We start from the raw sequence: 25,337 nt of genomic DNA, 5'->3' as shown, positions 1-25,337 counted from the left end.
CTAACCTAACTTCTCATCTCTTGGTCTATACAGAATCCACATTTTGCAAATAGTTTCAGTTTAACGTATCCCAAACAGGCACCATGAATTGCCAGCAACCCCAGGACACTATTGAAAGGTCGAATCACTGTATGGGGTGGTTATCGCCATGTCATTGGGGTTGGATGATCAAGGGTGAAAGGTCATGCCCTGGGTTTCCCTAGAGTTCTTAATATCAGAAGGAAATGCCCTGGATGAAGTGGATGTGTAGAGGATGTCTCTTGTAGTGATGATGGAGTCTAGCACCAGAGGGCAGAGACTCAAAGTAAAAGGATGTCCCTTTGGAATAGGGAGGAGGAGAAATTTAAGCAGAGAGTAGTGATTCTGTGCAATTCATTGTCAGGGAATTTAAAATGTTAAAATTAAAATCGTACAAGGCATTGGTAAAGCCAAATTGGGAGTATTGTGTACAGTTTTGGTCACCGAATTATAGGAAAGATGTCAACAAAATGGAGAGAGTACAGAGAAGATTTACTAGAATGTTACCTGGGTTTCAGCACCTAAGTTACAGAGAAAGGTTGAACAAGTTAGGTCTTTATTCTTTGGAGTGTAGAAGGTTGAGGGGGGACTTGATAGAGGTATTTAAAATTATGAGGGGGATAGATAGAGTTGACGTGGATAGGCTTTTTCCATTGAGAGTAGGGGAGATTCAAACAAGAGGACATGAGTTGAGAGTTAAGGGGAAAAAGTTTAGGGATAACACGAGGGGGAATTTCTTTACTCAGAGAGTGGTAGCTGTGTGGAATGAGCTTCCAGTAGAAGTGGTAGAGGCAGGTTCAATATTGTCATTTTAAAAAAATTGGATAGGTATGTGGACAAGAAAGGAATGGAGGGTTATGGGTTGAGTGCAGGTTGGTGGGACTAGGTGAGAGAAAGCGTTTGGCATGGACTAGAAGGGCCGAGATGGCCTGTTTCCGTGCTGTAATTGTTATATGGTTATATGGTGGAGCTCAAGGGATGGGGTAAAGCGGAGGCTAAAAGATTCTTAATTAGTAAGAATGTCAAAGGTTACAGGGAGAAATCAGGAAAATGGAGTTGAGAGGGATAATAAATCAGCCATGATGAAGAGGAGTAGACTCGATGGGCTGAATGGTCTAATTCTGCTCCTATGTCTTGTCATCTTATTTATTTATGGGATACATCATTGGCAGTGTTGTTTCTTTTCCTTTTTGTCTTCCTAAGACAAAGATCGTTAGGAAGGAAAACAGTTTCCTCCCTCAGGCTATGAGACTTGCCATCACCCTGCTCTCAGCACATATGAAATGCCAGTAGTGTTGAACCGATTACTTTTTAACTTTGTGTCATAAATGTACCTTTTGCCAAAGGTCAATCTTCTTGAATACATTTTATTATTCGTTAATTTATTTGCGGTAAGATTGCATTACATGTTGTGTGTGAGTTTTATGTACTGTGTTCTGCACTTTGGGTTGTCAGGGCATTGTTTCATTTGGCAGTATATGTGTATATGTTTGACTAACCATGAACTTGAATTTAAAACCCTTTTAACTGAGGATGCAGTTTAGTTCAATCAGTGGACATAGCCCAGTTCATCATGGGCACAGCCCTCCCCATCACTAACAACATCTACAGGACGCAATGCCTCAGGAAAACAGCAAGTTTCTTCAGGAACATAAATACAAGAGTTTCTTCAGATGGTGGAGATCTTGAGCAAAACACACCAAGTTCTGGAAGAACTCAATAGGTCACACAGCAACTAATTTGAAGGTATGAGACGTGATTTAGCTAAGATAGACTGGCAAATGATACTTAAAGGATTGACGGTGGATATGCAATGGCAAGCATTTAAAGATAGATAGATAGATAGATAGATAGATAGATACTTTATTCATCCCCATGGGGAAATTCAGCATTTTTTCCAATGTCCCGTACACTTGTTGTAGCAAAAACTCATTACATACAATACAATACTTAACTCAGTAATAATATGATATGCATCTAAATCACTAGCTCAAAAAGCATTAATAATAGCTTAAAAAAGTTCTTAAGTCCTGGCAGTTGAATTGTAAAGCCTAATGGCATTGGGGAGTATTGACCTCTTCATCCTGTCTGAGGAGCATTGCATCGACAGTAACCTGTCGCTGAAACTGCTTCTCTGTCTCTGGATGGTGCTATGTAGAGGATGTTCAGGGTTTTCCATAATTGACCGTAGCCTACTCAGCGCCCTTCGCTCAGCTACCGATGTTAAACTCTCCAGTACTTTGCCCACGACAGAGCCCGCCTTCCTTATCAGCTTATTAAGACGTGAGGCGTCCTTCTTCTTAATGCTTCCTCCCCAACACGCCACCACAAAGAAGAGGGCGCTCTCAACAACTGACCTATAGAACATCTTCAGCATCTCACTGCAGACATTGAATGACGCCAACCTTCTAAGGAAGTACAGTCGACTCTGTGCCTTCCTGCACAAGGCATCTGTGTTGGCAGTCCAGTCTAGCTTCTCGTCCAACTGTACTCCCAGATACTTGTAGGTCTTAACCTGCTCCACACACTCTCCATTAATGATCACTGGCTCCATGTGAGTCCTAGGTCTCCTAAAGTCCACCACCATCTCCTTGGTCTTGGTGACATTGAGACGCAGGTAGTTTGAGTTGCACCATATCACAAAGTCCTGTATCAGTTTCCTATACTCCTCCTCCTGTCCATTCCTGACACACCCCACTATGGCCGTGTCATCAGCGAACTTCTGCACATGGCAGGACTCCGAGTTATATTGGAAGTCAGATGTGTACAGGGTGAACAGGACCGGAGAGAGTACGGTTCCCTGTGGCGCTCCTGTGCTGCTGACCACTGTGTCAGACCTACAGTCTCCCAACCGCACATACTGAGGTCTATCTGTCAAGTAGTCCACTATCCAATCCACCATGTAAGAGTCTACTCCCATCTCCGTTAGTTTGTGCTTTAATATCTTGGGCTGGATGGTGTTAAAGGCCCAGTTTGGCAAAAGAATAAACCAGGGAAGGTAGTCATGGCTGACAAGGGAAATTAGGGATAGTATCAAGTCCAAAGAAGAAACTTAAATTAGCAAAATAAAGCAGCACACCTGAGGACTGGGAGAAATTCAGAGACCAACAGAGGAGGACAAAGGGCTTAATTAGGAAAAGGAAAAAAGATTATGAGAGAAAGCTGGCAGGGAACATAAAAACTGACTGTAAAAGCTTTTATAGATATTTGAAAAGAAAAAGATTGGTCAAGACAAATGTAGGTCCTTTACAGTCAGAAACAGGTGAATTGATCATAGGGAACAAGGACATGGCAGACCAATTGAATAACTACTTTGGTTCTGTCTTCACTAAGGAGGACATAAATAATCTTCTGCAAATAGTAGGGGACCGTGGGTCTAGTGAGAAGGAGGAACTGAGAGAAATACATGTTAATAGGGAAGTGGTGTTAGGTAAATTGAAGAGATTAAAGGTAGATAAATCTCCAGGGCCAGATGGTCTGCATCCCAGAGTGCTTAAGGAAGCAGCCCAAGAAATAGTGGATGCATTAGTGATAATTTTTCAAAACTCCTTAGATTCTGGATTAGTTCCTGAGGATTGGAGGGTGGCTAATGTAACCCCACTTTTTAAAAAAGGAGGGAGAGAAAAACCGGGGAATTATAGACCGGTTAGTCTGACATCGGTGGTGGGGAAAATGCTAGAGTCGGTTATCAATGATGTGATAACAGCACATTTGGAAAGCGGTGAAATCATTGGACAAAGTCAACATGGATTTGTGAAAGAAAAATTATGTCTGACGAATCTTATAGAATTTTTTGAAGATGTAACTAGTAGAGTGGATAGGGGAGAGACAGTGGATGTGGTATATTTAGATTTTCAAAAGGCTTTTGACAAGGTCCCACACAGGAGATTAGTGTGCAAACTTAAAGCACATGGTATTGGGGGTGTGGTATTGATGTGGATAGAGAATTGGTTGGCAGACAGGAAGCAAAGAGTGGGAGTAAACGGGACCTTTTCAGAATGGCAGGCAGTGACTAGTGGGGTACCGCAAGGCTCAGTGCTGGGACCGCAGTTGTTTACAATATATATTAATGATTTAGACAAGGGAATTAAATGCAGCATCTCCAAGTTTGCGGATGACACGAAGCTGGGCGGCGGTGTTAGCTGTGAGGAGGATGCTAAGAGGATGCAGGGTGACTTGAATAGGTTAGGTGAGTGGGCAAATTCATGGCAGATGCAATTTAATGTGGATAAATGTGAGGTTATCCACTTTGGTTGCAAGAACAGGAAAACAGATTATTATCTGAACGGTGGCCGATTAGGAAAAGGGGAGATGCAACAAGACCTGGGTGTCATTGTACACCAGTCATTGAAGATGGGCATGCAGGTACAGCAGGCGGTGAAAAAGGCAAATGGTATGTTGGCATTCATAGCAAAAGGATTTGAGTGTAGGAGCAGAGAGGTTCTACTGCAGTTGTACAAGGCCTTGGTGAGACCGCACCTAGAGTATTGTGTGCAGTTTTGGCTCCCTAATCTGAGGAAAGACATTCTTGCCATAGAGGGAGTACAAAGAAGGTTCACCAGATTGATTCCTGGGATGGCAGGACTTTCATATGAAGAAAGACTGGATCGACTAGGCTTATACTCACTGGAATTTAGAAGATTGAGGGGGGATCTTATTGAAACGTATAAAATTCTAAAGGGATCGGACAGGCTAGATGCAGGAAGATTGTTTCCGATGTTGGGGAAGTCCAGAACGGGGGTCACAATTTAAGGATAAAGGGGAAACCTTTTAGGACCGAGATGAGGAAAAACTTCTTCACACAGAGAGTGGTAAATCTGTGGAATTCTCTGCCACAGGAAACAGTTGAGGCCAGTTCATTGGCTATATTTAAGAGGAAGTTAGATATGGTCCTTGTGGCTAAAGGGATCGGGGGTATGGAGAGAAAGCAGTTACAGGGTTCTGAGTTGGATGATCAGCCATGATCATACTGAATGGCGGTGCAGGCTCGAAGGGCCAAATGGCCTACTCCTGCACCTATTTTCTATGTTTCTATGTTTCTAATGGAGAGGAAAAAGCAGTCAACGTTCCATCCTGATGAAGACCTCAGCTCAAAACATCAACTGTTTGTTCCTCTCCATCAATGCTGCCTGACCTGCTGAGATCCTCCAGCATTTTGTGTGTGGTGTATCAAGGATCATGCCTCCTTCTCACTGCTACTATCAGGCAGAAGGTACAGAAGCCTGAAGTCCCTCACCACCAGGTTCAGGAATAGCTAGTTTCTGCAGACATCAGGATCTTGAACTAACCCTACTGCAACAATTGAACACAATGGACGATCTCCAGCACGTGCCATAGAGTAATCAAGTCATAGAAAAGTACAGCCGAACCATTTAAACTGCTGATCCCATCAACCTGCAGCTGAACCATGGTCCTCCATACCTCTCTAATCCATGATTTTATTTAGACAATGTTCTTGCTTCTGCACAGTATCCCCTTTTCACTATGTGGTATAATTTTATGTATAACTTTTCTATAAATTATCTTCTGTGTGTTTTCTGTATCTCCGTGCTTGTGATAATGCTTCAAGCAGGTTTTTCATTCTACCTACATATTACCATAGTCGTGCACCTAACAATAAGTTAGACATAAAAATAAAGATCAGCTTTACTTGACAGATCTACGTTGAAGTTTGAAACATTCCCTCAGTGGCGACATTATTAGGAATGCCTGAACACCTGCTCCTTAATGCAAATATCTAATCAGCCGATTATGTTGTTATTCAGACTAAACATCAGGATGAGGAACAAATGTGATCTAAGTGACTTTGACCTGGAATGATTGTTGGTGCCAGACGGGGTGGTTTGAGTATCTCAGAAAATGCTGATCTTCTGGGATTTTAACGCACAACAATCTCTAGAGCTTACAGAGAATTGCGCAAAAAAAAAAAAATCCAGCGAATGGCAGTTCTGTTGTTGAAAACATCTTGCTAATGAGAGAGATCAGAGGAGAATGGCCAGACTGTTTCAAGTTGATGGGAAGGTGACAGACTCTCAAATAACAGTACGTTACTACAGTGATGTGCAAAAGAGTATCTCTGAATGCACAGCGCGTCAAACCTTGGAGTGGATGGACTACGGCAGCGGAAGAGCACAAACATATTCTCAGTGGCCACTTTATTAGGTACAGAAGGAAAATAATAAAGTTGCCACTAAATGTAGAATTGTATAATCCAGGAAAAGGCCCAGAATGCCTGAATCAAACCTGATGCCATATTAGACTGCGTACAGAGAAATTTTCATTTGTGTCAAGGATGTGTTGCGGGCTGCCCATACGTTTCACCATGTTTGCATCACCAACATAGCATGCCCATAAATCATTAACCCATACTTTACTGTGCAGAAGTCTTAGGCACACATATATATTGATAGACATTCCCAGTACTGTATTTGTCAATATGGAGTGGAGAGCGAGTTTGTAAATCTGGAAGGAGCAAAAGATATTGGGAATGGCTAGGTTGGAGGGCAGACACACCCAACATTAAGACACCAACAAGATCATTTGATTGTAAACAATTGGTTTATTGATCATTACAGAATGTCTCTCTTGCGCTTCCTGCCCCTGCCCTCTCCTTTCCCCTTTTCCCAACCATGACTCCCTTATCCCTGCCCCCTTCCCACACTCAGTGCACAACAGAGACCCATATCAGAATCAGGTTTATCATCACTCGCATATGACATGAAATTGTTTTTTTTGTGCAGCAGTACAGTGCAATACATAAAGTTACTACAGTACTGTGTGTCTTTTGAATGTGGGAGGAGACCGCAGCAGCCAGAGAAAACCCATGTGGTGACAAGGAGAGTATACAAATTCCTTACAGACAATGGTTTAAATTGAACCTCAGACTTATAGATGGTGATGTAAAGTGTTACACTATCTTCTGCACTACCGTGCGAGCTCACGGACTTGACCTGCGAGGGCCAGATTGCTGTGACCAGCACTTCATCTCTCTGGAGGGCAGTAATGAGACAGCTGCATTTCTAATGACAACATGGTTTTATGGTCAGCTTCTAATTGCCTATATATTTTAATAATTGCTTTTAAGTTCTCCAGCTGCCACAATGAGATTCAAGGAAAAAAGGCATAAGAGACAGATAGTAGTGCCAAGCAAGTAGTGAGCCCGAAGAGTGGAAAAAGTTCAACAAAGGAACGTTATGAATTGAGCCAGAATGAAAATGTGACCACGAAGGAGAAACACCAAAAGCCATAGGAGTAGAATTAGGCCATTCAGCCCATCAAATATGCTACACCATTCATGGCTTTTCTATCTCAGACCTATTCTCCTGCCAAACCCCAGAACCTTCGATATGCTTACTAATCAAGAACTTATCAACCTCTACTTTAAATATGCCCAATGACCTTGACTCCATGGTTGCCTGTGGCAGTGAATTCCACAGATTCGCCACTCTCTGGCTAAAAAAATTCCTCCTCATCTCTGTTCCAAAGGGACATCGTTCTATTCTGAGGCTGTGCCCTCTGGTCATACACAATGGGGAACATTCTCTCCACATCTTCTCTCTTTAGGCTTTTCAATGTTTGAGAGGCTTCAATGAGATTTCCCCCTCATTCTTCAAAACTCCTTGAGTGCAGGCCCAGAGCCAACAAACACTGCTCAGATATTAACCCTGTCATTCCCACAATCATTCTCATGAACCTCCTCTAACCGTTCCCAATGTCAGCACCTCCTTTCTTAGACAAGGGACCCAAAACTGACCAAGTGTGGTCTGACCAATACCTTTTAAAGCCTCAGCGTTACATCCAAAAAATAGAATGGTACAAAGATCTTAGGCACATCAGTACAGCAAGGGTGCCTTTTGCAGTATCTTTTGCACGGTACTGTATTTGTCGATGTGGAGTGGAGAGTGAGTCAGAAAATCTGGTAGGAGCAAAGGATGTTGGGAATGGCAACACCCTGAAGGTTAACTGCAGGTCAGTGGTGAGGAAGGGAAATGCCACGTTAGCATTCATTTCAAGAATACAAGAGCAAGGAGGTGATGCTGAGGCTTTATAAGACACTGGTGAGGCCTCACCTTGAGTATTGTGAACAGTGTTGGGCCCCTCATCCTAGGAAAGATGTGCTGGCATTGGAGAGGGTCCAGAAGAGGTTCACAAGGATGATTCCAGGAATGAGAGGGTTATTTTAAGAGGAATATTTGATGGCTCTGGGTCTGTAATCGCTGGAATTCAGAAGGATGAGGTGGGGGGATCTCATTGAAACATTTCGAATGTTGAAAGGCTTAGACAGAGTAGATGTGAAAAGGATGTTTCCCATGGTGGGAGAGTCTAGGTCAAGAGGGCACAGCCTCAGGATAGAGGGGCGCCCTTTCAAAACAGAGATACGGAGAAATTTCTTTAGCCAAAGGGTTTTTTGTGGAATTTGTTGCCACATGCAACTGTGGACTCCAGGTCGTTGGGTTTATTTAAGGCAGAGATTGATAGGTTCTTGATTGGACATGGCAACAAAGGCCGGGAACTGGGGTTGAGGAGGAGATACAAAAAAAGGATCAGCCATGATTGAATTGTGGAGTAGACTCGATGGGCCAGATGGCTTAATTCTGTTCCTCTGTCTTATGGTCTTATGGTCGAAGGTGGAAGGCCACAAGAGGGTATGAGACAGATGGCAGAGAAGGAGTGCCAGGGGCAGGGTCAGGCACACCCAGCCCTGAGACACCAGGCAAGGTTATTTGACTCCAAACAATTGATTTATTGATAATTACAGAATGTGTCTCTGATACTTCCTCTTTCCTTGCCCCCTTCCCATTCTCAGTCCACAATGGAGACCCATATGAGAATTATCACTCACATATTTCATGATTTTTTCACAGCAGAAGTACAGAGCAATACATAAAATTTCTTCAGTACTGTGCAAAAGTCTTAGGCACCCTAGCTATATATACAATATGTGCCCAAGATTTTTGAACAGTACTGTAAATAAAATGCAGTTTGACTGTGGAAAGAAGATTCAACCCATCTTCAGTACTAATGCTTTTATATCTTTGGAAGCCATTGAAGAACACAATAAGATAGGCTTGGATAGGCTGGGTGAGTGGGCAGATACTTGGCAGATGGCGTTTAATGTGAATAAGTATGAGGTTATCCACTTTGGGAGTAAGAACAGGAAGGCAGATTATTATCTGAACGGTGTAGAGTTGGATAAGGGAGAAATACAAAGAGATCTAGGAGTCCTTGTTCATCAGTCACTGAAGGTGAATGAGCAAGTGCAGCAGGCAGTGAAGAAGGCGATTGGAATGTTGGTCTTTATTACAAAGGGAATTGAGTACAAGAGCAAGGAAATCTTCTTGCATTTGTACAGAGCCCTGGTGAGACCACACCTGGAGTATTGTGTACAGTTTTGGTCTCCAGGGTTAAGGAAGGACATCCTGGCTGTAGAGGAAGTGCAGCGTAGATTCACGAGGTTAATTCCTGGGATGTCTGGACTGTCTTACGCAGAGAGGTTAGAGAGACTGGGCTTGTACACGCTGGAATTAAGGAGATTGAGAGGGGATCTGATTGAAACATATAAGATTATTAAGGGATTGGACAAGATAGAGGCAGGAAATATGTTCCAGATGCTGGGAGAGTCCAGTACCAGAGGGCATGGTTTGAGAATAAGGGGTAGGTCATTTAGGACAGAGTTAAGGAAAAACTTCTTCTCCTAGAGAGTTGTGGGGGTCTGGAATGCACTGCCTCGGAAAGTGGTGGAGGCCAATTCTCTGGATGCTTTCAAGAAGGAGCTAGATAGGTATCTTATGGATAGGGGAATCAAGGGATATGGGGTCAAGGCAGGAACCGGGTATTGATAGTAATTGATCAGCTATGATCTCAAAATGGCGGTGCAGGCTCGAAGGGCCGAATGGTCTACTTCTGCACCTATTGTCTATTGTCTATTGTCTATAAGATGGACCTTACACTTGAGAATTGCAAAGAAAATGTCCTCCGCCCGCTTCCCTCATCATACAACACTGTCTGACAATAAAGACTAAAGACAACACCTGGGATGACATGAACAACTTGTCACATCTCTAAGGAACCACTTCTTTTTTGTACCATCGCCCCATGACTGTGTGGGCAGATGTTTATGATTACAAATTACCATTGTCCTCAGTATGAAGCCACAACCCAGGCCTGTTTTTCATTGAGTGTGTGACTGTATTTTACTACTTTCTTACAAGGTATGTGTTATATGTGTCTTCTGCCGTGTATGGTTGTTGGTACTGTGTCAACACCTTGACCCCGGAGTGACCTCGTTTCATTTGGCTCTATACTATATGGATGAATGACAGTTAAACTTAAACTTGAGCTTGGTTGGGTGTTTGAAGAGACAGATCTCAAATCTTGTAGCAGGCTAGTATTATAACCATATCAAGTCAAGTCAAGTCAAGTCACTTTTATTGTCATTTCGACCATAACTGCTGGTATAGTACATAGTAAAAATGAGAGAATGTTTTTCAGGACCATGGTGTTACATGACACAGTACAAAAACAAGGCTGAACTACGTAAAAAAAACAACAGAGAGAAAAAAAAACACATAACAACTACACTAGTCTACAGACCTACCCAGGACTCCATAAAGTGCACAAGACAGTGCAGGCATTACAATAAATAATAAACAGGACAATAAGGCAAGGTGTCAGGCCAGGCTCTGGGTATCGAGGAGTCTGATAGCCTGGGGGAAGAAACTGTTACATAGTCTGGTTGTGAGAGCCCAAATGCTTCAGAGCCTTTTCCCAGATGGCAGGAGGGAGAAGAGATTGTATGAGGGGTGCATGGGGTCCTTCATAATGCTGTTTGCTTTGTCGTTGCAGCGTGTAGTGTGAATGTCCGTAATGACGGGCAGAGAGACCCCAATGATCTTCTCAGCTGACTTCACTATCCACTGCAGGGTCTTGCGATCCAAGATGGTGCAATTTCCGAACCAGGCAGTGATGCAGCTGCTCAGGATGCTTTCAATACAACCCCGTTAGAGTGTGATGAGGAAGGGGGTGGGAGATGCAATTACAGCATCTCGACCCTTCTAGTCCATGCCAAACACTTACTCTCACCTAGTCCCACCTACCTGCACTCAGCCCATAACCTTCCATTCCTTTCCTGTCCATATACCCATCCAATTTTTTTTTAACTGACAATATCGAACCTGCCTCTACCACTTCTACTGGAAGCTTGTTCCACACAGCTACCACTCTCTGAGTAAAGAAGTTCCCCCTCATGTTACCCCTAAACTTTTGCCCCTTAACTCTCAACTCATGTCCTCTTGTTTGAATCTCCCCTACTCTCAATGGAAAAAGCCTATCCACGTCAACTCTATCTATCCCCCTCATAATTTTAAATACCTCTATCAAGTCCCCCCTCAACCTTCTACACTCCAAAGAATAAAGACCTAACTTGTTCAACCTTTCCCTGTAACTTAGGTGCTGAAACCCAGGTAACATTCTAGTAAATCTTCTCTGTACTCTCTCTATTTTGTTGACATCTTTCCTATAATTTGGTGACCAGAACTGTACACAATACTCCAAATTTGGCCTCACCAATGCCTTTTACAATTTTAACATTACATCCCAACTCCTATATTCAATGCTCTGATTTATAAAGGCCAGCATACCAAAAGCTTTCTTCACCATCCTATCCACATGAGATTCCACCTTCAGGGAACTATGCACCATTATTCCTAGATCACTCTGTTCTACTGCATTCCTCAATGCCCTACCATTTACTATGTATGTCCTATTTTGATTATTCCTACCAAAACGTAGCCCCTCACACTTATCAGCATTAAACTCCATCTGCCATCTTTCATCCCACTCTTCTAACTGGCCTGAATCTCTTTGCAAGCTTTGAAACCTACTTCATTATCCACAACGCCACCTATCTTAGTATCATCTGCATACTTACTAATCCAATTTACCACCCCATCATCCAGATCATTAATATATATGACAAACATTGGACCCAGTACAGATCCCTGAGGCACACCACTAGTCACCAGCCTCCAACCTGATAATCTATCAGTATTCTATCAGTCAAAGAGACTCCTGCGCTCGCTCATGTTCCTGAGGTTTGTGCTTCCTACAGAAAGAACCTCAGGGCACTGGAGATAAGACCATGAGGCCATAAGATATAGGAGCAGAGTTAGGCCATTTGACCCACTGAGTCTGCTCTGCCATTTCATCATGGCTGATCCATTTCCCTCTCAGCCCCAATCTCCTGCCTTCTCCCTGTAACCCTAATGCCACAACACTGCTGTGTTCACAATATTATTCATGTTCTCAATATTATTTACTTACCTGTTTATTTCTAATTATTATTATTATTTTGTATTTGCACAGTTTGTCTTCTTAGCTTTGATTGAGTGTTGTTTCTCATTGAATCCATTGTATGTGTTATACTGTGAATGCCTACAAGAAATTTGATGGCAGATACATACTTTGATAAGAAATTTACTTTGAAGTTAAAACTTTGATCAGTGTCTTCTGGCAGATCAACATCACAGCAGTGAGGCCTGACTTACGTTAATGATGCTAGGCTACATCATTTGTATGCCCGAACCTCTGAAACAGTTATCTGTTATGAACACCATCATGGACGGGACTATTTAGTGCACAGAGGAAAATATTTAAGGATGTTTTTCAGGCCATCCATGAGAAAAAATGCGTCATTTACACCAAATTAGCAATCCTTGGCCCGTAAAGCGGTCATAATTTTACAGAGATTGGAGCAAAATAAAAGCGGGAGGTGAGGTAAGTTCTGTACACATAGAGTGGTGGGGGTTTGGGACACTTTGCCAGGGGCTGTGGTAGAGACATCTACCTTAGGGGAATTTAGGAAACTTTTAGATAGGCACATGAACTCTAGAAAAAGGGAGATCTAGTTAGGAGGGAAGGGTTAAATTGAGCTTAGAATAGGTTCGAAGGTCGGCACCAACATTGTGGCAAAAGGGTTTGTATTGTGCTGTATGTTCTATGTTGTAAGGTGGAGAAGGAGCAATTGAGGTGGTATTGAGAACCTGATGTACATCCTTCAGGAGCACAGGGGACCACAGTATAAGCAACAAAAGGTGTCCCTCACCTCACAGACCATCCACACACCCATCCGTCAGGCAACTCCTGCCTCATTTGCGGTAGTCACCTCAGAGCTGAAGCAGAAGAAGGTTATCCTTTAGAACAGGGACAAGGAGAAACCTCTTTAGCCAGTGGGTGAGAAATCACTGGAATTCATTACAACAGATGGCTTCGGAGGCAACGTCACTGGGTACATTTAAAGTGGAGGTCGATAGGGTTTTGATTAATAAGGGTGTCAAATGTGGAGCATACTCAATGGACTAAATGGCCTAATTCTGCTCCTACGGTACTGTACAAAAGTCTTAGGGACATATATAGCTAGGGTGCTTAACACTTCTGCACAGTACTGCAGTAATTTTATGAATTGCACTGTACTGCTGTCACACACAAGGAACAAATTTTATGACATATGTGAGTGATGATAAACCTGATTCTGATATGGGTCTCTTTTGTGGACTGAGAGTGGAAAGGGGACATAGTTGGGGAAAGGGGAAGGGAGAGGGGTGGGAGCAGAAAGCAACAGAGAGACATTCTGTAATGATTGATAAACCAATTGTTTGGAAACAAATGATCTTGCCTGGGGTCTCAGGGCTGGGTGTGCCTGCACCTGCACCATCCTCTGTCCCTGGCTCTCCTTCTCTGTTACCTGTCCCAAACCCCCCCTGCAGTGCTCCATCTTCACTATTCCCAACATCCTTTGCTCCTGCCAGATTTACAGACTAGCTTTCTGCTCCATGCTGCCAAACACAGTACTGTGCAAATGTCTTAGCACCCCAGCTATGTATATGCGCCTCAGAATATTTCACAGTACTGTCTGTCTTACGGTATTATTTCTTATCCTTGATCCTGTGGGACAGAAGAAGAAAGAGGATGAAAAGGAAAGAAGAAGGAAAGAAGAAAAAAGATGAACCAGCAGCATCAAGGCTGCATAGATCAATAAACAGAGGTCAAACTAATGCAAACCATGATATTTCAGTCAATGTTAAGATTGTGAGGAAGGACAGAAGTTAAGAAAGATGAAAGTGGCCAAAAGAACAGATGATAAAAAGATACCAAATGAAAGTGAACAGTGAGGCATTGCATATATATACATCAATAGAATAAAGGGGGGAAGATGCATAACTAAAAGGGAATTTGAACTGGTTGTTGTTGCCAGATAGAGTCATAGAAAATTACAGCACAGAAACAGGGCCTTCAGCTCATTTAGCCTGTGTGGCCCACTCCCATCGACCTATACAGGGTCCATAGACCTCCATACCCGTACCATCCACCTACCTATCCAAACTTCTCTTAAATATCGAAATCGAGCTCACATGCACCACTTGTGCTGGCAGCTCATTCCACACTCTCACGACCCTCTGAGTGAAGAAGTTTCCCCTCATGTTCCCCATAAACTTCTCACCTTTCACCATTAACCATGACCTCTAGTTGTACTCTCACCCAAACAAAGTGGAAAAAGTCTGCTTGTATTGACGCTATCTATATGTCTCATAATTGTGTATACCTCTATCACATCTCCCCTTAATCTTCTACATTCCAAAGAATAAAGTCCTAACCTATTTAATCTTTCCTTATAATGCAGGTCCTTCAGTCCCAGCACCGTCCTTGTAAATTTTCTCTGTACTCTTTCAACCTTATTTGTATCTTTCCTGCACGTAGTTAACCAAAAATGCACATCAAACTCCAAATTAGGCCTCACCAACATCTTATACAACTTCAACATAACATCCCAACTCCTGTACTCAGTACTTTGATTTCTGAAGGCCAATGTGACAGAAGCTTTCTTTACGACCCTATTTACCTGTGATGCCACCTTCGATGTATTATGAACCTGTATTCCCAGATCCTTTGCTCTACAGCACCCCTCAGTACCCTATCATTCATTGTTTAAGATATACTCTGGTTGGTCTTACCGAAGTACGATGCTTTACATTTACCTCCATTAAGTTCCATCTGCTATCTTTCAGCCCATTCTTCCAGCTTGTTCAAATCCTGCTCCAAGTTCTGATAGTCTTATTTACTGTCCACTACACCCTAATCTTGGTGTGATCTACAAATTTGCTTGATAGGCCAAAGGGCCTGTTTCTGTGCTGTACTTCCCTATGATTTCATGATCCAGTTAACCACATGATCATCCAGGTCATTGATATCCATGACAAACAGCAACAGACCTAGTACCAGCCCTTGTCGCACTCCACTAGTCACAGGCATCCAATCAGAAAGGCAACCACCCTCTGTCTTCTCCCACAAAGCCAAGATCTAATCCAATTTACTGACTCATCTGGAGTGCTAAGTGACTGAGCCTACTGAACTTCCTGCCACATCGTATTCAAAGTGTCATTGGTTAATCTGTTCCATACGTTACCATATTTAATTTATACATATTAGCTTCTAATTTATGCATGACTCATCTGTAGATTTTATCCTTATCTTTATAAGTTATCATGTGTAATGAGTGTTATGTGTATTACTGTGCTTTACATCCTGGGTTAGAGAAACGTGGTCCAATTTCTATATGGTTATATACAGTATATTGTTAACTAACAATAAACTTGGCCTGTCTTGACTTGACTAAACTCCCGTGCGGGACCGTGTCTAATGCCTTGCGAAAGTCCATGTAGACAACACCCAGTGCCTTGTCTTCAACAGCTTTCCTGCTAACTTCCTTGAAAAGTTCTCTAAGATTGGTTACAGATGACCTACCATGCACAAAGCCATGTGACAGTCCCTAACCATTCCTTGTCTATCCAAGTACTCAGATATCCATTCTCTAGAATACCTTTCAATAACTTTCCCACTACTGATGTCAGACTCATTGGTCTATAATTTCCTGGTTTATTTTTTGAGCCTTTCTTAAACAGTGGAACAATAGTAGTTATCCTCTAATCCTTCGATACCTCAACTGTTGCTAAGCGTGATTTAAATATCTTTGCTAGGGCTCCTGCAATTTCTGCATTTGCGCCCCACAGGGTCCGAGGGTACACCTTGTCAGTCCTTGGGGATTTATCCACCCTAATTGGCCTCAGGACAGCAAACACCTACTCCTCTGTAATCTGTAATCTGTATTGGGTCCATGAAGTAAATACTGCTTTGGCTCATTTCTATAGAACCCCTAACATCCATCTACCTATCCAACTTCTCTTAAACGTTGAAATCAGGCTCACATGCACCACATGGACAGGCAGCTCATCCTACAATCTCACGATGCTCTGAGTGAAGAAGCTTCCCCTCATGTTCTCCTTAAACTTTTCACCTTTCACCCTTAACTCAAGGCATCTAGTTGTAGTCCCACCCAATCTCAGTGGAAAAAGCCTGCTTGCATTTACCCTATCCATCCCCCTCATAATTTTGTGTATCTCTATCAGATCTCTTCTCAGTTTTCTGCATTCCAAGGAATAAAGTCTTAACCTATTTGGCCTTTCCATGTAATTCAGATCCTCCAGACCCAGCAAAATAGTTGTAAATTTTCAGCACCCTTTCAACCTTATTTGCATCTTTCCCGTCAGTTGGAGACCAAAATGCACGCAATTCTCTAAATTATGCCTCGCTAATGTTTTATACAATGTGTATTGCTTTGCATTTGCAGTATCTGCAGAATTTCTTGTGCTTATGACATGTAGTATGTTGTTTTGCAGCAGCAGTATAGGGCAACGATATAAAATTATACTCAATTTGTACCATACACAAATACAAAAGAAATAAATAGCACAAAGAAAAAAAGAAGAGTGAGTAGTGTTCATGGGTTCTTGTATCATTGAGTATGAGTCTTTAGACTCCTGTGCATAGGACAAAGGAATTTCTTCTGTCTTCTCCCTGTAACCCTTGGGATCCTTACCGATCAATTTCTGTTTTAGATATGCCCGATGGCCTGGCCTCCTGCTTGTAACAACGCTCTCCACAGATCCCCTCCCTCTAGCTAAGACAAATGCCTCATCAACTCTGTTCTAAAGGGACACACTTTTATTCTGAGGCTGTGTCCTGTATCCCTAGATTCTCCCACTATTGGAAACATCCTCTCTGCATCCACTTTGCATCCTCCCTGATGGTAGTAGTGGGAGAAAGGCATGTCCCAGATGGTGATGGTCCCTGACAATGGATGCTACCTTCTTGATGCATCACCTCCTGAAGATCTCCTCGGTGGTGGGAGGCTTGTGCCCATGATGGAGCTGCCTAAGTCTGCAACCTTATGCAGCCTCTTGCAGTTCTGCACATTGGAGACTGCATACCAGATGGTGTTGCAAATTAGTCTATCTTGGTAGAATTGTGTGGAGCATGTGAAGAATGTTACCTGGCCAAGGTGGCAAATAATATAATTAGTATCCCAATTATGGGATGCTGTCATAGGAATGGAAAGTAAATCCTGCGTACTGTAAACCTCACTAGGAGGGAACAGGTTATCCCCATCTATGTCCTGGAATGAAAATTAAAGTGAAAATTAGCTTTATTTGTCATATGCACATAGAAACATACAGTGAAGTGCATCATTTGCGTCAATGACCAATGTGATCCAAGAATACGCTGTAGGCAGCCCAGAAATGGCACCAAAATAGCATGCCCACAACTTACTAACCTGTAGGTCTTTGGAATGTGGGAGGAAACTAGAGCACCCAGAGGAGGCCCACACTGTGATGGGAACAACCTTATAGACAGCAGCGGGAATTGAATCCCACTATCGCTAACGGCAACAGTGTGGCACCACAAACAATCAGGTCAACTACTTCCATAGTTGTAAATACAAGAGTATCTGCAGATGCTAGAAATCCAGACTGATGGAGGGTCTTGCCCTGAAGTGCTGTCTCTTTGTTCCTCTTCTTAGTTGGTGCCTGACTGCTGAGTTCCTCCAGCATTTTATGTGTCTTACCTCTATAGTTGTGTCAGTTCATGCAATTTAATGGAGAATACATTGATCTTAAGTGAGTTGCTGTTTAATCTGCAAGTCATAAAACAGAAAATGCATTATTAAACACTGGGCAAATTTGTACTGACAGATGACAGACAATTCAGTGAAGCAACTCAAGACTCCATTCTTCTGAAGTAAGCTAAGCCCAACTTTGATTCATTTTGAACACGGATGACTATTACACTTTGAGGTTTCCGAGGTTATGCCAGTCCATTTACAGATACACCAGCTTTAATGTGTTTTGTGTGAAGCATCGGGCTCTGTGGCCTTTTGCTACTGCTGAAAGGTGAATAACTTCTTTCTAATCAGGAAAAGTACAAAGCAGTGTAAGATATTAGGAGCAGAAAAAAGGAATCGTGGAATGAGAGTTAAATACAATGCATGGATATCCAGCCATTGGTTTATGCTAGCTTATTTAAGACCTTCCAACACTCTTCCTCCTTCAACCTCATCAGCAGATCTTCACCCGTTTGTTTTTCTATGCTCTCGCAGTAAGGAAATAGACTCTCAGGCCCACCAGTTTGTGCTGACCCACAATCAAACAGAGAGCTTACAAAAACTGGTGGATATAGCCCAGCCCATCACAGATGAAGCCTTCCTCACTACTGAGCACATCTACAAAGTGTGCTTCCACAGGAAAGCAAAATCCATCATTAACGACTCCCACCATCCCAGTCACACCCTCTTCCCAGTGCTGCCTTCGGGAAGGAAGTGCAGGAGCCTCAGGACTCACACCACCAAGTTTAGGAACAGTTATTACCTTTCAACTATAAGGCTCTTGAACTGATTTCACAACCTATGGACTCACATTTAAAGAGTCTACAACTCATGTTCTCAAATTCTATTTATTTATTTATTTGTATTATTTTTTCATATGTTTGTTTAGTTATTTATAGAACATAGAACAATACAGCACAGTACAGGCCCTTTGGCCCACAATGTTGTGCCGACCCTCAAACCCTGCCTCCCATATAACCCCTCACCTTAAATTTCTCCATATACCTGTCTAGTAGTCTCTTAAACTTCACTAGTGTATCTGCCTTCACCACTGACTCAGGCAGTGCATTCCATGCACCAACCACTCTCTGAGTAAAATCCTTCCTCTAATATCCCCCTTGAACTATCCACCCCTACCTTAAAGCCATGTCCTCTTGTATTGAGCAGTCGTGCCCTAGGGAGGAGGCAGTGGCTGTCCACTCTATCTATTCCTCTTACTATCTTGTATATGTCTATCATGTCTCCTCTCATCCTCCTTCTCTCCAAAGAGTAAAGCCCTAGCTCCCTTAATCTCTGATCATAATCCATACTCTCTAAACCAGGCAGCATCCTGGTAAATCTCCTCTGTACCCTTTCTAATGCTTCCAGATCCTTCCTATACTGAGGCGACCAGAACTGGACACAGTATTTATTTATCCATCTATCTAGTTGTTGTTAATCTCCATGCCTTGTGGCACATTGGGTAGCAACCTTGCCATTTCTTTAGCATTTGTCTGTTTTTTATGAAGCCGAGATGCTGGCTTGTTGCACAACCCAGCACAGATGGAAAGTGTGCAAGGAGCCGGCCAGATTCAAATCGGGCCCACTCACCTCGAAGTCCGATGCGGATGCCACTACACCACTGGCAAGCTAATCGCGTTATCTGTTTTTATTTGCACAGTTGGTCTTCTTTTGCACATTGGTTGTTTGTCAGTCTTTGTGTGTAGTTTTTCATTGATTCTATTGTGTTTCTTTGCATCCATGTAAATGCCCAGAAGAAAATGAATCTCAAGATAGTATACACTGTCATATATAGAAACATAGAAAATAGGTGCAGGAGTAGGCCATTCAGCCCTTCGAGCCTGCACCGCCATTCAGTATGATCATGGCTGATCATCCAACTCAGAACCCTGTACCTGCTTTCTCTCCATACCCCCGATCCCTTTAGCCACAAGGGCCATATCTAACTTCCTCTTAAATATGGCCAATGAACCAGCCTCAACTGTTTCCTGTGGTAGAGAATTCCACAGATTCACCACTCTCTGTGTGAAGAAGTTTTTCCTCATCTCGGTCCTAAAAGGCTTCCCCTTTATCCTTAAACTGTGACTTCTCGTTCTGGACTTCCCCAACATCGGAAACAATCTTCCTGCATCTAGCCTGTCCAATCCCTTTAGAATTTTATACGTTTCAATAAGATCCCCCCTCAATCTTCTAAATTCCATCTTCTAAATAAATATATACTGGATAATAAATTAACTTTGAAATTTGAACTTTGAACACAATCCTGGACCAATCCCAATTCATTCTTCCCATGGTCCCATCAACTCCACCCCCCTCAGATTCCAACACTTTAGGGGTTAATCATTGCTGCAGATCTTTGGGATTTATTGATTTACTGAAGCACAGCATGGAACAGGCCCTTCCGGCCCTTCGAGTTCCACCGCCCATAACCTCAACTTAACCCTAGCCTTACCACGGGACAATTTACATTGACGAGTTAACCTACCAACCGGTACATCTTTGGACTGTGAGAGAAAACCAGAGCACCCTGAAGAAACTCATGCAGCAACAGGGAGAACGTACAAACTCCTTAAAGTCAGTGGTGGGAATCATACCCCAAATGCTGTTCACTGCCACTGTAAAGTGATTGCGCTAAGTGTGGATTTCCAAGTGCCGATTGTGTTTAAACTTTTTAAAATTGACAATGGGGGAAGTAATGTGTTTCTCATACTAATGATCTATTTTGGATCTACCATAGGTGGATTGGCTGTTGAGTTTCATTTGCTCTCACACCCTGAATAGGTTCAGCAAGTCTTACCCTAGAACATAGAAAATAGATCAGTGCAGTACAGGAACAAACACTCCTGCCCAAGTGTTGTGCCAAATTAATTAAATTAGTAATTAGAAGCCTATTAAAATAATCCCTTCATTCCCTTCATAATTATATCATCATTATTATGTATGCTGTGTCATATGACATGGGTGATCATGGTCTTTGACCATGATTGTTCTTGGCAAATTTCTCTACAGAAGTGGTTTACCATTGTCTTCTTCACAAGATGGGTGACCCCAGCCATTACCAATATCTTCAGAGGTTGTCTGCCTGGTGTCTGTGATCACGTAACCAGGACTTGAGATATGCACCAGCTGCTCCCATAGTTTCACATGACCCTGATCGGGAAGGGGGAGTTGTGGTCTAAGCAGGTGCTACACCTTTCCCAATGCAGGCTAGCAGAGGGAAAGAGTGCCTTAAAACTCCCTTGGTAGAGACATATTCTTCCCACCACCCATTATGTGTTTATCTTAGAACCTCCAAAATACTTCAATCGTATTTGCCTCCACTACCAGCACTAGCAGCACATTCCAGACACCCTCTGCTTTGCTACATTCCACTGAATTTCCATGAGAGAGAGAGAGAGACCCATTCATTCTACCGAGCTCAGACTGATTTACTGGACAATCCCATCAGTCCCATCTCCCACTTGTTTCCCCATAACATTGTCTCACACATGCGAATCAACACCTCATTCTTCAATCAGCCAGCCACATACTCCAGGGGCTATTTATAATATCCAAATAACCAAACCCTAGCATGGCTTTGGAACAAAAATCAAATGGCTGGAGGATCTTAGACCTTCAAACACCTTAATAGAAGTGTACAAGATCAGAATCAGTTTAATATCACCAGCATATGACATGAAATTTGTTGTCTTGGTAACAGTAGTACAATGCAATGCCTAATAATGGAAAAATGTGAATTACAGTGTGTGTGTGTATATATATATATAAAATGATCAATAAATATAAATCTATATATATTTAATACATTTATATAAAGTAAGTAGTGGAAACAATGGAAATAAAAAGGAGATAGATAGTGTTCTTGGGTTCAATGTCCATTCAGAAATCAAATTGCAGAGGGGATGATTGGAGGGAAATATAGGGGGAAATGTCTTTTACATAGAGAGTGGTGGGTTCATGGAGTACCCAGCTGGGGTAGTAGTAGAGGCAGGTACATTAGTGGCAATTAAGAAACGCTTAGATAGGCACATGGATGAAAGAGAAATAGAATTCGATGTGGGAAGGAAGGGTTAGATTGATTTTAAATTGATTTTTTATGTAACAGTTTCTTCCCCCAAGCTATCAGACTCCTCAATACCCGAAGCCTGGACCTTGCCCTATTGTCCTGTTTATTATTTATTGTAATACCTGCACTGTTTTTGTGCACTTTATGCAGTCCAGTGTAGATCTGTAGTTTAGTGTAGCTTTCTCTGTGTTGTTGTATTTTTTTATTACGTAGTTCAGTCTAGTTTTTTGTACACCATGGTCCTGAAAAACGTTGTCTCATTTTTACTATGCACTGTACCAGCAGTTATGGTCGAAATGACAATAAAAGTTGACTTGACTTGAGAATAGGTTAAAAGATCAGCACTACATCATGGACTGAATGACCTGTATTGTGCTTAGATCTATGTTCTATTTCATTGGGTCAGGCAGCATCTGTGGAGGGAAACGGACTGTAGTTGTTTCAATTCAAGATCCTTTGTGAGGGCAAGGGGTGGAGCAAGGGATGGCTAGTGATGGGTGGGCAATAAAATGGAGACACAAGAAACTGAAGATGCTAGAATGTGGAGCAAAGAAGAAACTGTTGGAGGAACTCAGTGGGTTAGGCAACATTGTTGAAGGAAAATGTGGTCTGGGAGGAAACTGATGTAGCCATAAGACAAACATGCAGACTCCTCAGAGACAGCATTGGAGGTCAGAATTGACCCGCACCCAGACCATATCCCTCCAAACCTCTTTCATCTTTGTTATCTTTAATATTACAATATACTAATCCAGACTTCTCTTAAATGTCACAATTGAGCTCCCATCCATAACTTCTGCTTGCAGTTCATTCCACAATCACTACACCTTAAATATTTCACCTTTCACACTAAACCTATGACCTCTAGTTCTAGTTTTAGCCAACCAGAGAGGGAAAAGTCTGCATGCATTCACCCTAACAGTACTCCTCTATCAAATCGCATTTCTTCCTCCAGTGCTCTATGGAATAAAGCCTTAACCTATTCAACCTTTCCCTATAACTCAGGTCCTCATGTCTCAGCAACATCCTCGTAAATTTTCTTTGCGTTCTTTCAAGCTAATTGATATCCTTTCCATAGGTAGCCGACCAAAACAGCACACGATATAGGCATCACCAACTTCAATATCCCAACTCCTGTACTCTGTACCCTGAGTTATTGAGTTCATTAATTGACTGTCAACATTCATTATCCCTAATACAGAATAGATCACATTAGGAGCATTAAGTACAATAAATTGAAAATAAATTATATTTCTCTGCTTCATTTGGGAAAATGGCTCTCAGAGCTGCACAGGAAAAGTACTGTTCTTTGCCAGTCTTTTTTATGGATGGCTTGGCAGTCTAACGGTTAGCATAGCACTGTTACAGTGCTACCAATCTGGGTTCAATTCCCACTGCAGTCTGTAAGGAATTTGTACAATTTCCCTGCGATCATGTGGGTTTCTTCCAAGTGCTCTGGTTTCCCTCCACGTTCCAAAGATGTACAGGTTAGTAGGTTAATTAGCCACATGGGTATAAATAAGCTCATTAGGCCAGGAGGGCTATACTGTGTTCTATCTCTAAATAAATAAATAAATAAATCTTCGTAAAAGGGACCCAACTAAATATAAACCTGAGAGAATGCACTTATGGAGTGAGAACAGTTAACATTGGAGATTAACTGTTGCTCCCAATTCAGGAGTGTCTTGTGCCTCTGTACCAGATATTCCCGATTTATATCTTCTCAACAGAACTGGGGGAAGCTGGAAAATTAGAAGCTAGAAAAGCAGAACAAAGTGAGATTTAGGATAGTCCTGATTTTTGTTTTCCCCCTTCTTCTTCCCTCTTCTTTAATAGCCTACTCTGGCCTAGCTCTTAACTCTTCTCATCTCCTCATCTGCCCATCACTTCCCTCTGGTGGTCCTCCTCCTGCTGTTGCTCTAATGGTCCACTTTCCTCTCCTATCAGATTCTTTCTTCTTCAGCCATTTACCTTTTCCACCTATCACCACCCATCTTCTCACTTCATCCCCACCTCCCCCATCCGCCTGGCTTCACCTATCGTCTTCGAGCTTGCATTCCTTCCCCTCCCTCACAACCTTTTATTCTGGCTTCTTCCCCTTCTTCCTTTCCAATCCTGATGAAGGGTCTTGGTCCAAAATATCAGCAGTTTATTCCCCTCCATAGATGCTGCCTGACCTGCTGAGTTCCTCCTGCATTTTGTGTGTATTACCTGAGATTCAAAATAGTCTGTGATTAGATAGAGACCACAAGTGATTGATGAGATGAGATGATGAGGCCTCTGTTAGACAGGGTCAGCCATGGATGGTGCATCCTAGCTGTCCAGATACAGAAGCCTGGGCAGTAAATATGGAGTGCAAGCTTCCCCTCTCCACACATCTGATCAACCCACATGAATGGCTGACACTGATACAATTTGGTACCTGCAGCATCGCAGGAGCTGCCAGTCAGTATTAAGCTTGACGTAGGACTGCCTTAAGGATTCCAGTTCCAGATTTTTGTGACGGGGTTTACTCCCGAAGCCTACCCCGTGAGCGAGTGCAGCTGCAAGGCAGCAGAGGTTTGAGATCAGAGTTTTTCTTCTCCTAGATGAGCTGCCAACCATAGCTGATAGGCCCCATCTGCCCGAAGCGAATAGTTTTAAGGTGCCAGTAACCTGACTTTGCCTCTTTTCCTGTCAGTAGAAATGGTTCTGTTCGGCTTAGTAGCTGAGCCACACATGAAGGCCAGGAGCCGGACTTGGTTGTCAGAGGCTATTTGAGGCGCACATCATTGTGAGCATTTAACAGGTGGTGGGAGCTTGTCGTCACCACCACCCCCGGCTAAAAGAACCTTAAGGTACAGGTGGTTGCATGGTCTGTAGACGGCAGTGCAGAGGTGAGAACAAAAATCAAGACCCACAATGGTATTGCGAGAGGTACTAGAAAACTGCAACTCCTGGAAATCTGAAATAAAGGACAGAGTTGGACAACCCACAAACACGCAGTGGAGCCAGAAGATTTCCCCGTTCTGATGATGCGCTGAATTGGGACGAGGAGCAGGCCAGTCCCATTTTGAGTTTGCTCTATCGTTTGAGATGATTGAGGATAATCTGACTATAATCTCAATCATACCTTCTCACGTACTCCTGGTAATTTCTCACTGCTCTCTTCTCAAGAATCTGTTAACCTCTGGATTCCTCCACCCTTTGAGGAAGAGAGTTCAAAATACTCAAGACTCACAGAGAGAAAAGCAAAAAAAAAGTCACGTATCTCAGGCAGCT

The 25,337-nt window shown here is 42.6% G+C and overlaps 1 protein-coding gene across 4 annotated transcripts in view; it reads left to right on the top strand.

Moving 5' to 3' along the window:
• Positions 1 to 25,337, top strand: part of nlgn4xa (neuroligin 4 X-linked a) — a 343,262-nt gene that overhangs the window by 307,035 nt on the left and 10,890 nt on the right. The window lies entirely within an intron of this gene.

The sequence above is a fragment of the Hemitrygon akajei genome, chromosome 4 (genome assembly GCF_048418815.1).
Source record: "Hemitrygon akajei chromosome 4, sHemAka1.3, whole genome shotgun sequence".
Classification (NCBI taxonomy): domain Eukaryota; kingdom Metazoa; phylum Chordata; class Chondrichthyes; order Myliobatiformes; family Dasyatidae; genus Hemitrygon; species Hemitrygon akajei.
This window is presented reverse-complemented; position numbering and strand designations above follow the sequence as displayed.